Raw genomic sequence first — 13,098 nt, forward strand, 5'->3', positions numbered from 1 at the left:
CCTGGGAGATGTGGCAGCATAACTGCATTTCAAGAGCGTCATTGCTTTCCTGGAATTTCTTCGAGCATGTTTTCTTCCCAGCCTCTCCTCTCAGGGGCAACTTTCAGCTGCCTGTTATGTGAGAGCATCCATCTGAACTCCTGTGTTCTGGATGAAAGTTGAACATGCAACTTCTCAGTATATTTTCCTTAGTTCAAGATTTAAGTCACCTTTCTGAGCCTTGTACTATGTTGTGCTTGGATAAACTGAGTGCTTGCGACTGGTTAGTTAACTCCAGACAGAGTTTTAACTACTGCATCTTTTATCAGCAAGAGATATAGAGGTGTCATTGCTTATTTATCATACATCTCTAGCATTTGCTTGTAATTTTGAAAGGATCCTCTCATTTTATAAGCATAGGTAGGTATCCATCTTGATATATGGGGTCTGAGTTTAAGGACAAGCCCAAGAAGTCATCCAATGCAGTTCCATCGCTGAGGCAATATAATTAACAGTGCAAATAAACTGCAGACATAATCTGATGGTTCAGCCACAAAACTGGTCATCTGGACCCCATTATTTTCCAAGTACCACTGTTATTGATTAGGCAATACAGCCACAAGCAAGTCACATTGTTCCCTACATATTGTTTTATATAGAATAGGATTAATATTACTATATCTTGTATGATCTGTGCAGTTGTGTTGTGACTAAAGAAGCCTCCCTGTATGTAATGACTCTTAGTTGAATTAGGCAAATCAGGGAAAACATGAAACATGATGCCAGTTTTTAAACAAATAATAGCAGTTCACTGGGACAACTTCAAGAGAAATGAATAAGCAGCATTTTGTATGCAGACTTTCATATAATTGTAATACTTGTCTCTTACCTAGTTTTCTCTTTAGATTTATATATATATATTGTATATATATATATATATATATATATATATATATATATATATCAAAACCAAACAAAACATGCTTCCATAGAAAAATCCTCAATTTATGGGTAAGAAAGCTGAGGTAAAGAAAATTTGGATTCGAAATCAGACACTATGCAAAAAATAGATCCCAGAGCTATGAGGAGAATGCATGTGTCTTGGGGCTCAGGTAGAGCCCTACCAATCTCTGGATCTCTTGGTTCAATTTCTGTTATTTCTGAAATACACACTATAACATAGCCAAAAGTTCTGTGTAAATGTAATCTCTGACGTCATCACCATTCAGAAGATAAGAGAGATAAGGGTTTAACTAGCCTTAAAATCCAGAGTGGATGGTGGCTGGTCTTGTGGGTCACTTAAGAGTAATGTATCTTGCAGGAATAGCTCAGATAGACAGAGAGACACCAGCAAGCCATATAGCACCTCATGGATGATGAAATAAAATAATTCAAGGTTCATTATGAAAGGAACCTGTATGGAAATCATCTTAGTTAAAAGCAGAATAAAAGAACAAAGGAATCAGCAAGTACCCAGAAAGGTCATGCAGGGCACCCTCCCTTGATATGATTAAATAGAGGAATAAGTGAATAAGTAATAATCTAATCATGGAGGGGGGTAGGCAAATTCGGCATTAAACTACTACAGTAGGCAAGTTTTTCATTTGTGACCAAATGACCTCATATTTTTTCCATCTGCCTCTATTAAGCAGAGTCATTTCTTCCATCAGTGCAGTGGTGAAAAATTTCTCCAACTGTTCCAGAGAGAGAAGAGTAAATTCTGGAGAGGGATAGCAAGAAATTAATGTCCTGACATGTTCGTTACTAAAATCAGTGAGATTTTTTCTATTAATTTCAGGGAGTTGTGGGGGGATGACAGAGCCCATGGCCAGAACAAGTTTGATCTTGCATCACTGAAAGCCATAGTCACCTTGCTGGTGAGTCAAAGGGAACATCTGTAATCAGAATCAGAATTTCAGAACATCTGGAATCTCAGTATCTGAAACTGAGAATGGGGAATAGCTCCCATCTCCACCAATCATGTAGATCCTCAACCACATGCACAAGAGGATGACCCATGTCTCAGTGAACTGGGCCAGACGTTGGTTTATTTGGAGCCCAGGCTGACAATGAACCCACTTTCATTCCTGCACTTCCATGCTCTCATCTGTGTAGTAAAGTGCACTACTCCCTGCCTGTGTAGAGTGTTACAAGTCTGATTTTGTTGGCATTGGGGATCTTAAGGGAAATAACTGGTGTGGTCGAGCAGGAGTGCAACATAACATGGCTATGGAGAGGGCAGATAAGGCAGATAACAGAACAGAGAAACATGGACTTTGCAGACCTGCTCAGCATCCACGTTTCATGAAACTCGTGTGATTCTGCTAGTATCAACTGCTCCCTCCTGCAGAGTTTTTCATGTGAGACTTTAAAGCATTGTATGAGACATTCTAAGGAAGACTCAGTACCTCTCAGTGCATTTTTGTGTAGACAGTGCAGTGCAGCCAGGGTACAGATCTAAGCACCTTACCCAAGAGCACTCAGAACATCAGACACCTAGCAATCAATAACCATCTCTGATCTCCTGTCTTTCAACACAGTTTCCAACCTGTTAGCTTGTTTTGAAGAGAAATATCCATCCCATTCCCATTTCTTTCTCCACCTTGTTTCTGTTGGTAGAGATGAGAGCAGACTTTGACCTACCAGGTCCACATGGGACCGGTGTAGAAAGGCTCATGGACACCCATCCCAAATGTAGTAGCGCAGCATAGATCACAGCACTTTTGCAGAGCATCTCCAAAAGCTGTGGCATTAGGAAGGTGCATGTGGACATGAGGAGCTCTGTTGTGATCCCTTGAACCTCACAAAGCTCATAAGACTAGCAGTACTCTCAGTAGTGCTCCCTTGTACTCAAAACATTCAAAATGGATCATTCTCAGGCAACAACAAAAAGTTTGTGCCAGAATACAAATTTCTTTCTATAAAAATATCTGTTGCAAAGACTCTGAATTGGTAAATTTGGTACTGTGCCGCTTGGCAGGAAGAAAGCACTACACAGAGGCAGCTCAGCCATTCATTTATTTAGAGAATAATTGAGGGTTATTAACCAGTTAGTTAATAAAGATTAGATGGAGTGGTGGGGGAGGGGACCTTGACATTAAAAAAGTTTGGCTGCAGTAGTAGCTGCTGTATTATAAAGGTTTGTAAACCAATGGAAGAACAGGAAACGAAGTCAAATTGATCAGTCACTGTCCCTGGGGGTGTTCAAGGAAAGGTTGGACATTGTGCTTAGGGACATGATGAAGTGGGTGATATTGGTGGTAAGGGGATGGTTGGACCAGATGATCTTGGAGCTCTTTTCCAACCTTAATGATTCTATGATTCTATGATCAGGTAACAAAGGAGTAAGACAAGCAGAGACAGTCTCAGTAGGACAGCTCTGTGTTTAAAAAAGGAAACAAGACCGTACCAGTTAACCAGCTCCAGCTGGTGAATAAGATCACTGCCTCACCTTGCAGGTTGCAAGCGGAATGTGAATTGGGCTTCCCATCCCCAGGGCTAATTCTGGGCAAGCAGATGCTCAGCTGAGTTGAGAGATTAAGTCAGCGTGAACCAATCGACAGTACGTGGAGGAGAGACTTTCTAGACTATTCATAATAACTTGACTTTTCTCTCCTAAAGTCTCTCCTCCACAGGATCACAAAGCATTACATAAACCACAGTTCGCTAAGTTTTTTGATGAAGGTTTTCCTTTCTTATTTTAAAGAGTGGGTAAGGGTTATTAGCTTTGTTCCAATGATGAGGAAACCAAGGCATAGAGAAGTCAATATACTTCTACCCACAAATCCCATTGAAAGCATCCCCTGACTGCTGAGAGCCATGCAACGAATTCTGGGAGACCTGCCAAGACAGCCCAGTGCCAGGATCAGTGACTCACAGCATCGTGGGGGAATGAGAGATGATTTACACCAATGCAGTTCCAGCAGTCAGAGGCAGGTTGGGCTGGTGCCATCAATGCAGACTGCACCAATGCACTGCATCCCCTGCTGCCCCCGAAGATGGAGGCTGGTGGCAGAACTGCATATGAAATCAAAAACACACCTTGAAACCATCATCATATGCTCATAACACCAAGGTGATGCAGCTTTTTGGTGAACTAAATCTCTCCTAGGAGATGGCTGTCATTCTCTTTTGACGGTTCGGAGACTTATGTGCTGGTACCACTCTTTCTGTCTCTCTGCCTCCAGCACACTTCCTGTTAAAACAGTAGTAAATCTTGTGTATGTGCTGGCTGTTGGAGAGAGTTAAAGCCCTTCATAACTTTGTCAAGGAGCTCACAGATAAGTCCTAGCAGAATGCAAGTGTCTCATCCTGGGACAGAGGGACATCAGCTGTAGCAGTTTTCTTACAAAAAATGAGTTTATTTTACCCCACTCTTACTGCACACACAAATATTTTAACAGTATTTTAAGCCTGCCCACTGACCTCTAATCCATTGCGCTATCTCTCTCTCCCATCTAACTCCCATCTCCATTTGTATCATACTAGAAGGGGAAGCATAAACTGCAGCAGACATTTCTGGAAAGAAGGAGCAGTACAAAAAGATACTTTAAGGAAGTGAAATGTAACTGATAGAGGAGCTCTTCTTGATGCCAGCAGTTCCCAAAGTTCCTGGGTGATATTTTAACTCTTTTGCATCGAGTCCATCAGTGCAGACTGCAGCTATGTGATGTCCATTAGTGTCTCCTAGAGAAACTGGCAGGTGAGGAAACTGAGCAGATACAAAAAGAGATCTCTGGGGTAGTCTTCTATAATGTCTTTGAATGAGCATCCCTAGATTTTGTATAGGAGAGAGTGGCCAAAATGTGGCTCTACCTAAACAGTGTCTACTATTGACATTTCTGTAAACAGAGTATTAGACTTTACTGGTAGGGCATTTTTCATGTCAACTCCCTTATGAGCTGGTGAACTCAAAGATTGTATCAGGACACTACTGATGAAGAATAATAATAATAAAAAAATAGGTAATTAAATAAATGAACAGCATTTTTTCATTCTATAGAAAAACAGAACAAAGGGAGACATGAGAATGGTTTGCTTGGTATGGGATGTGGGACTCTCGGAAGAACTGTGGCAAAGACAGAGGAAACAAAAGTAGTTTTCTGGACCTACAAGGCAAGAAATCATTGGCTTAGATTCCAGTGGGAAATATCTAGGTTAGACATGGCAGAGTTTTTTCTAGAGAGATGGGTAATGATGAACTATGAACTGACAGGGTGAAGAGGCTTCTAAAATTAGTTTAGAAGGGTCATTGCTCAGGCTTGCCTTCTGTAGGTGAAACAACTCAAGAGGTAGGAAGACAGGGCAGGTTTCTCCTGTACTGTTGTCTATGATTTAAGACTGTTCTTCCAACTCTGTTTTGTTTAAGGCCCTGGAAAGTTTGTCATGAACTCTCTAGTTCCCAAAATAACTTTTCTATGTTATACACATTCCTCTTGCTGTCACAGCAAAGTAGCTCACTTTGGTCATCCAGTCAGGATCATACCTCAAGAAATGGGTTGCCATTTACATGTGCTTTTCTCCAGTATTCTATTTATGTATCTATTTATTTATTTATTTTGTAAGACTTTTAAACGCGCAGAGAAAGAAGAGCCCCCTTTAATAAAACATTGAAGAAGCACTTTTTTTCAGAGTAAACTCCAGGTGTTGATTGGTTATTGATTTTCAGGGAGCAAGTGATTTCCTGAAATAGCCCCTTGCTTGTCCTAGACCCTACAGAAGGAAGAAATAGCTAATAAAGGCAATTCTATGGTGGGAGATGTTGATACGGATTATAACTGGTCTTCATCACCAGTTGATCGACCGGTTTATTAGATCATTAATCGTCCTTGGCTTTGATCTGGGCCATTAACTAATAAACTTGTCATTAGCTGTTGGAAAATGACCAGCTCTTTCTTAGGATTATTGCACTGAGCAATCAGGGCTGTTAAATCCCAGAGGGGGAGAGGCAAGACTCTCCAGAGCACTGTTTGCTTGGTTCATTGGTGCTGGATGAGTGTCATACCAGGCCGTTCCTTCTGCAGGGGTCAACAGCTATTTGGGATGCTGGGGCATGTTGTTTTCTTCTTTCCTTGAATTTCCAAAGACAGATACTGCCTCACTGTAAGGAAATACATTTTTTTTTCTCTCTCTGGGACGTTGTTTATCAAATAATGGGCTAGTTTGAAATGACTTTGCTTGGTTGATATTTTAGAGCTTTCCTGGTTTCTACCAGTACAAGATCTTTGTTTGGAAGTTTATTTTCATGTCTCCAAAAGATGTAGGACTGAAAGCTGTGGAGATTGAAATACACAGTGTAAGCAGAAAGAAACTGGACTCCATCCATCCTTCCTCAGTAGTGTCTCTCAGACCAGATTTCAGATGGCAGAGGAGAAGTCTCTCAGTTTCACTGAAGAATATCAGCAGTCAGGTCGTTAATGCTCATCTGCTCTGGAATTTCAGAGATGTGCACATCAACCTGGTCAGAAAATGAAGAAGGGCCAAAAAATCCAGCAGGGAGCCATGAAACGGAAATTTCCTTTTCTCATGACTGATCCAAACAGAATTTATTCTTATTTATTTTTTTTTCTTATTGGTCCAAAAAGGATTCAAGCCAGTCCTCTAGAAATGAAATTCCCCATTTTTCATTCCAAGTTCCCCTGAGCCAAATTCCCACCATGGCGCTTTGCCAGGACACCAAGAGCTTGAGCTGTTCTATCTCAGCTTTCCTAGGAAAGCAGATCTTGATGTAAATAGGTTCTCCCAGAAGAAAAACCCTTCATCTTTCCAGCACTGTGAAAACAAATCTCCTCCTTTTTGGTGAAGAAATTAACCAGGAGGCAAATCCAAACAGAATTCATGCAAGTGCCAACACACAAAATTAAACAAAAGTGCCAGCACCGTTTTCTTTTACAAACATTTTTGATGGAAAATTCTGCTCCAGCTCAAGATGTGGGAATTCAATTCTACCATCACTCTGGACCCTTTGCTTGCCTCCCCTCCCTTGTTTCCTCCCCAGGAATTCAATCATGTCAACGTCCTACTGCTGGCAAGGGAGAAATGGAAAGGAAGAATAGATCATTTTTAGAGTCTGTGTCTCCCAGACAAATTGTGACCCTCAAGTCATGTTATTATGAAATCCTTAATAACAATACTAGCAACAACTAGAAAAGGAGGGAGGACTTATGTCTGCATGCAGCAGACGCTGCAACACAATTCCTTTCTGCAGAGCATCATTTGTGCTAATGCATCCCAGAGAAGCTTCATATCTGATTATGGGCCGTGCAGAGAAATGCAAGAAAGCTCCCTGGAAGATAACTGCTTGGGGCTGCAATCTTTCAGAGTTCATCAGCTAGGCAATGAGTTGAGGCTGATCTACAGTTCAGCAGGGAGTCCTCTGAGGAAGGAAGAAAAGTGGGGCTGATTTTTGGGCAGGTGATGTTCTGTTTTCTTCAACTTAATATTCAGTCAGGTTTTCATAGCTACTGTCACTTTTCTTCATTTCCTTGTCTGTCTTGCTTGAATATTTACAGCCGTAACAGTAAAACACATGGTCCAGACAGTTTTGATCACTAAAGACATACCGGACATTTGAAAGGGGTAAGGATGGGTAAACTAGGTGATGGATGCTGTAGCCAGTAGCAGCATCCTCACACTCTCAGAAGGAATTTTTCTCTGATTCCTTACCTCAGGTTTGGAAAGAGATTTGGAGCCCTTTAAATATGGCGGTTAGGTCATGGATCTGCACTGGATCGCTTTAACATCACCAGGGATTTGGGGATGTCTCAATAGTACAAGGCTTGGCTCAGGACACAGTCCAATACAGGAGTGTTGGACAGATCTGGCCTCTATCCGAACTCCTTGAGAAACACCTACTCCCTGCAGAGGGATGCCTCGAGGCCTTCAGAAGGATGTTCCTTAGTGTTAACCATGTGCTGAGATTTTTTTATCCCATTGATATTCTTAGTGACCCTATTCTCCATCTGTTCCTCAAGTCCTTCTCCAAATGGATTCACCCTATGATCTTTCACTCCCAGAGATTGCCTCCTATTTTTTTTTTCTCCAGCTTCCATCTGTACTCTTGCCAAATCTCCATCCTGCCACCAGCCAGTCTTTGATTTCCTCTTCCAAAGGTTGTTTTCAGCACATAACATGACCTGACAGCACAAATGAGCACCAGGGATCCACAACAAGGGTCATGCTTTACAGATCTCCCTTTACACAGGCATAATGTTAGGGGTCTCGACATGTAGGATTCCCCCTTCTTCAGGTACCATGTCTCTAAAATGTGTCTTTTTTTCAACTCTGGGGATAGGTTAGTAAGTACGAATTTTAACTTAGAGTTTTAAATATGCCATTCTTTATTACTCAAAGAACTCTCTAACAATAGCATATGGTGTATCTGTTTAACTGTATTTATCTGTATACAGACATAGGTTTGCGCAGCCATGAATCCCAGGAGTATTAAAGGATCCAGACTCTTCTTAGCTGATAATTTATTGAAGCAGCATCTTAGCATAATGTCATGCCTTGTACAGTTATTGGTTCTGGCAAGGTTTTCTCTGTAATAGCTTGATCTGCTTTCTATTGAACAAGAATGGAATTGACTGTAGGACAGCAGTGTATTTCTAAGCGCACCGTCTCACACTCTGAGTATCCCAGAGCACTCAATAAAGTAATGAGTTAGTCTGGCAACACAGTGGCTGTGGAAGGAAACAACTGCCAGCTCAGATAGGCGTAAGCATTACACATTTGGGAATTATTACCTTATTTTTATTTTTTGCACGTGCCAGCATTAAGCATCTACCTGCGCCTTTTTTTGTGATGAGGTGCCATGGGAGCATAGCCCTCTCCGACCAGGATTCCCACCAGAGTTGGGCAGCAGGATCCTGCCTGTGCTGTTTTCCCTGCAGGGTGTACGTCGGCTTTTCTCCCTCCCCTCTTTCACTTGTGCTGCAATGCAGTGTCAGCGTTGGTTGCAAGCCCAAGCCCTAGCACAGACTCTGACTCTGCCACAGTCTCCTGGCTCTGGGGAGAAGCCTGAAAACACTTGGCCCCTCTCTCGTAGCTGCTGCAGTCTGTCTGCATGCTCTGGGCGAGAAGGCAGAGCTGGGGCTGCAGGGCAGGTTAAGAGCTCATTTGCTTTGCACATCCGTAGGGCTTCTGCTGGGACAGGTGAGAAAGAGCAAAAGTCAAATTGGCAGTAGCAGTGTTGCACCAGGCTCCCTGTCAATGAATATTGTCTGGCTTGTTGGAAAGGGGAAAAAATAAAATAAAGTCTTCTGTTGCTGGTGTTACTCCTTGCAGCTGAGAGCAACACTGTGTTTTCCTGGAGGGTATGGCATCATCTACCCTGAACTTTTGCTTTGAGTCTCGGCCTGAAATTAGCTCAAAACCTTTAAAAGAAATTCGAGTGGAGATGCCAGGCTTGAACACCTCTGCAGTGGCAGGCATTGGGCCATCATTCTGAGCTCATTGCTTGTGCCACTGTGCTTGTCTCAGGTTTCCTCCAAATGTTGCGAAAATTCACAAATCATTCCCAGCTCTGGAGACGACTAAGTAGCTCCAGACTGAGCACCTTGCCATGTCCATGTGATCTGCACAACTGTATGGTTTATGACACCAATTAACCAGACCCCACACTGCATCTATCACACACAGGATCCCACCAGGGGATCCTGAACCTGGGGACGAGGCTGGAGGCTTTGCAGAGTGCTGATCTAGGCTCCTTGGATCAAACCCTGGATGGTCCCTCACCTTGCAACACTGTTGTTCCCTTAGTAAGATGGGAGGTCTGAAGGCTGGATGTGACTCTGAGAACACAAAAACTCATTAATACCCATGCTGGGTGATACTGATCTGCTAGTGCCCATAGCAGATCTCTATGAAAAGAGTAAAGCAAAGAGGGGTAAGCATAAACAGATCCCAACCTTGATATGCACCCTTTACTTCTAGAGTTCACTGAATTAAGGATTTTGATTGTATTTTACATTTTTCTCCTGATCTGGAAGCAAGCATATTTTGTAGCCATTGATAAATTCTTCACCTGTGAATCTGCTCATCCTTCCCAGAGCCCACCAGAATATTTGGCCTCTAGAGCATGCTATGGCAACGAGCCCCAGTGTTTAACCATTCTGCTCACTCAGCTCAGGATGTCTGCAACCCATTTACCAAGTAACTCTCGTATTATTTTGGGGGCATGTAATTAAAAAAAAAAACATAAATAAATAAATAAATAAAAATGAAATCTCCATGTTCAACCTGGTTTCAGCTGGGACTGGATCATGCCCTCATGCAAGTAATGAAAAAGATGAAGAAATATTCATGAGAAATTGGACAAAGTGTTTGGGTCAGTAGCCATTGGCCTTCAAAAGAGAGGAACTGGGATGAAAAATTCCATTATTTCTTGTAAACATTAAGACAAAAATAGAAAAAAAAATCAAAGGTAAAGGAGTTCTGTTAAATTGCATGTTGCCATAGCTACTGTATCATCCAGAGTATCCAGGAGGCACACAGGATTTCATTCTTTTTCCAACTTTTTCATTGATTTTATATATATATATATATATATATAACTTTTATTTTTATTTTTAATGAATAGGAATTAAGAGAGGAAATTTAGGAAAGGGAGACACTAATTGTTCTTCCTGATGCATTAAGCACAAAAATGCTTTGAGACTGCTGCGAAGATAATTGTCTGCTGTCATCTGTGAGTTGTCCCAACCTTTTCTTGTTTCTGAGACAAATAACTTTACTCTCTTAGAGAGAGGAAGATCTCTACAGTGGAAGATCTTTTATTATCAGTGAAATCAGAAGGACCCAGGGGTTCTCATAGCATTGCATCTTGAGGAAGGTGTGATCGATATGAATAACCCTCTTTTGCTTGCTCTCTGTCCTGAATCAGATGGGATTTTGGAGAGAGAATGAAGAATTAGAATAATATTCATTTTCCACGCTAATGACTCATTGTGTTTTCAAATACAGAGGAAGGAGGACCCTAAAGAGCTTACAGAAAATGCTAAACTGAGGATTAGGACACATCTTCTGGTGTTACATCTTTCTATTACAGTATCTACTACAGATTTTTTTTGTGTGTGATAGTGATTTGAAGATGCCAGATACATGGAGGGTTCAGGAGGGCTACTCAACAATGTTGCTTTTTATAGTTAATTTTCCAATACTAAGCCAGGTTTAGGTTGAAATGAATTGATCAATGCTGAACCCTCTTCTCTTGGGAGGCTGTGCAATATTACACAATAATATAATCTTTCAAAATTATGGGAACAGTGTCTCCCTAATCTCATTGTTATTGGCCAACCCAAATGATAGGAAAAAAAACTGTAATTACAGTAGAATTATATTGCAATTAAAATGTAATTACACTGCGTTTTTTCTGCTCAATCAATAATTATTTCTGTTGATATAATAAGAACATTAACGGCATGAGTGAATGGTTTGTGTTAGCTCTTATGTTCCCTTGTCACCTGGATTGAATGTACACCATGGCAATGAGATTTACAGTATTTATTCTCAGGGACACTATAAACCCTCCAGTCACTTATTTTGCAAGACACAAGGATACATGTGCATATTTGTGTGTGTGCATGCAAACATGCATGTAACATGTCCTATAATTACCAATTCTATTATTACATTATCATACAATTATATTGCAATAATAATATGTATTGTAATGGAGTATAATTATATTACATTTGTATTTGTGGTATTAAAGTGTGTCAGAGAACATACTTATCATAATTACACTGCAATTGCTCTTTAACAAGAGTGGAATTAAAGTCATCATATTATGAAATACGACAGTGTTATCTTTATACGTTATTTGTGTTAAAGTACAGCTTAGAGGGCCTTTTAATTGGTATCTGCTTAAGAAGATAGCAATCTTCCACTGGCAGTAGGGAAAAGACCTAGAGTAAGCACTAGTAGAGGATCCTGGCTCAACGATATTTGTGGCTCATGGTCTGGATCCCTGTTTTGAAGTCCAGTTTCTTCCTTCCCATGAAGTATCCTTGCTGAGCAGTGCTGCTGCTGAATCTGTCCATGGAAACTTGTACCCATCGTTTCCAAAATGCCACCCTGCTTCAGATGCCCATTTCTTTCTGTGGACAACTCAAGGAGTCCAGAGTGGCTCGCTCAGATTTGCATCTCTTCCTTTTAGTCATCTAAGGATAGTTCAAGCTAATTCTTTATTTGTATCTTCCAGCTGGTCCTGCCTACATGTGGTTAGAGCATTATATCACTTTTCAGCCAGGCTGGGTTAAAAACCCACCTTTTCCTATATTTTGGTGTAATTTATGCACTTTTTCTTAAACAGGCTTTCAATAAAATGCACAAGTTTTAGGGGACTTTTTATACATTCTGGTTCAACCAACAGGTTATACTGGCACAATCTGCTTTATCTTCTCTTTCTGGCCCTGGAATTTTCCTGAATCATTCCCTGGGTCACTCAGCCTGGTGAAAGCGTCTTGTAGTTGAGGTGAGGCCGAACTGGAGATCCTGATATGCCAAGCAAGATTTCCAGTCCAAGGTCTGGTCACTGCTCAATGGAGCCGATACTCTTATTTCTATGCAATTCTTCAGCTGCCTTAACAAACCAGTGCCAAAGAGGCTGAGATTGAAGCAACCATTCCTGATCTCGTTAACAAACATGTTTGCAGATGTGTGGGCTTTACTCAGGTCATAGTGTATCGGTGTCCTATCGAATTGACATTGTCAATGCGGTTTGTCCTCTGAATTAAAATCTGTTTCTTGAGAAATGTATGCACTCCTATGGCTCGATCTGCCAAAGGCAGAAACAAACAACCTGAACGAACATTTCCTTTCTGCAGTATTTATGATTCACCAAAACAATTGCTCTTGGCAATTTTGCAAAGCAGGAACTTTATTTCAGTAAAAATTAGTTGGACAAATATACTGCAATGTAGGCTTGGACAAGAATGTGTCTGAGTGTGTGGGCTTCTTACAGGATATTCAAGGAGCTCCAAGCAGAGGAGGATGAATCAGGATGAATGAGCGAGAGAAAAATCAAGAAGATGCATAAAGAAGATCTTTACAGCTGCATGAAAACAATGTATAGGCATTGAACTCAGGAATAAAGAGACGGATTCCTGGCCCCACTGA

The 13,098-nt window shown here is 41.1% G+C and overlaps 1 protein-coding gene across 13 annotated transcripts in view; it reads left to right on the top strand.

Annotated features, from left to right (window-relative positions):
* The window catches only part of ADGRB1 (adhesion G protein-coupled receptor B1), a 255,238-nt gene that overhangs the window by 46,692 nt on the left and 195,448 nt on the right, over nt 1-13,098 (top strand). The window lies entirely within an intron of this gene.

Source organism: Anas acuta, chromosome 2 (genome assembly GCF_963932015.1).
Source record: "Anas acuta chromosome 2, bAnaAcu1.1, whole genome shotgun sequence".
Taxonomy (NCBI): Eukaryota; Metazoa; Chordata; class Aves; order Anseriformes; family Anatidae; genus Anas; species Anas acuta.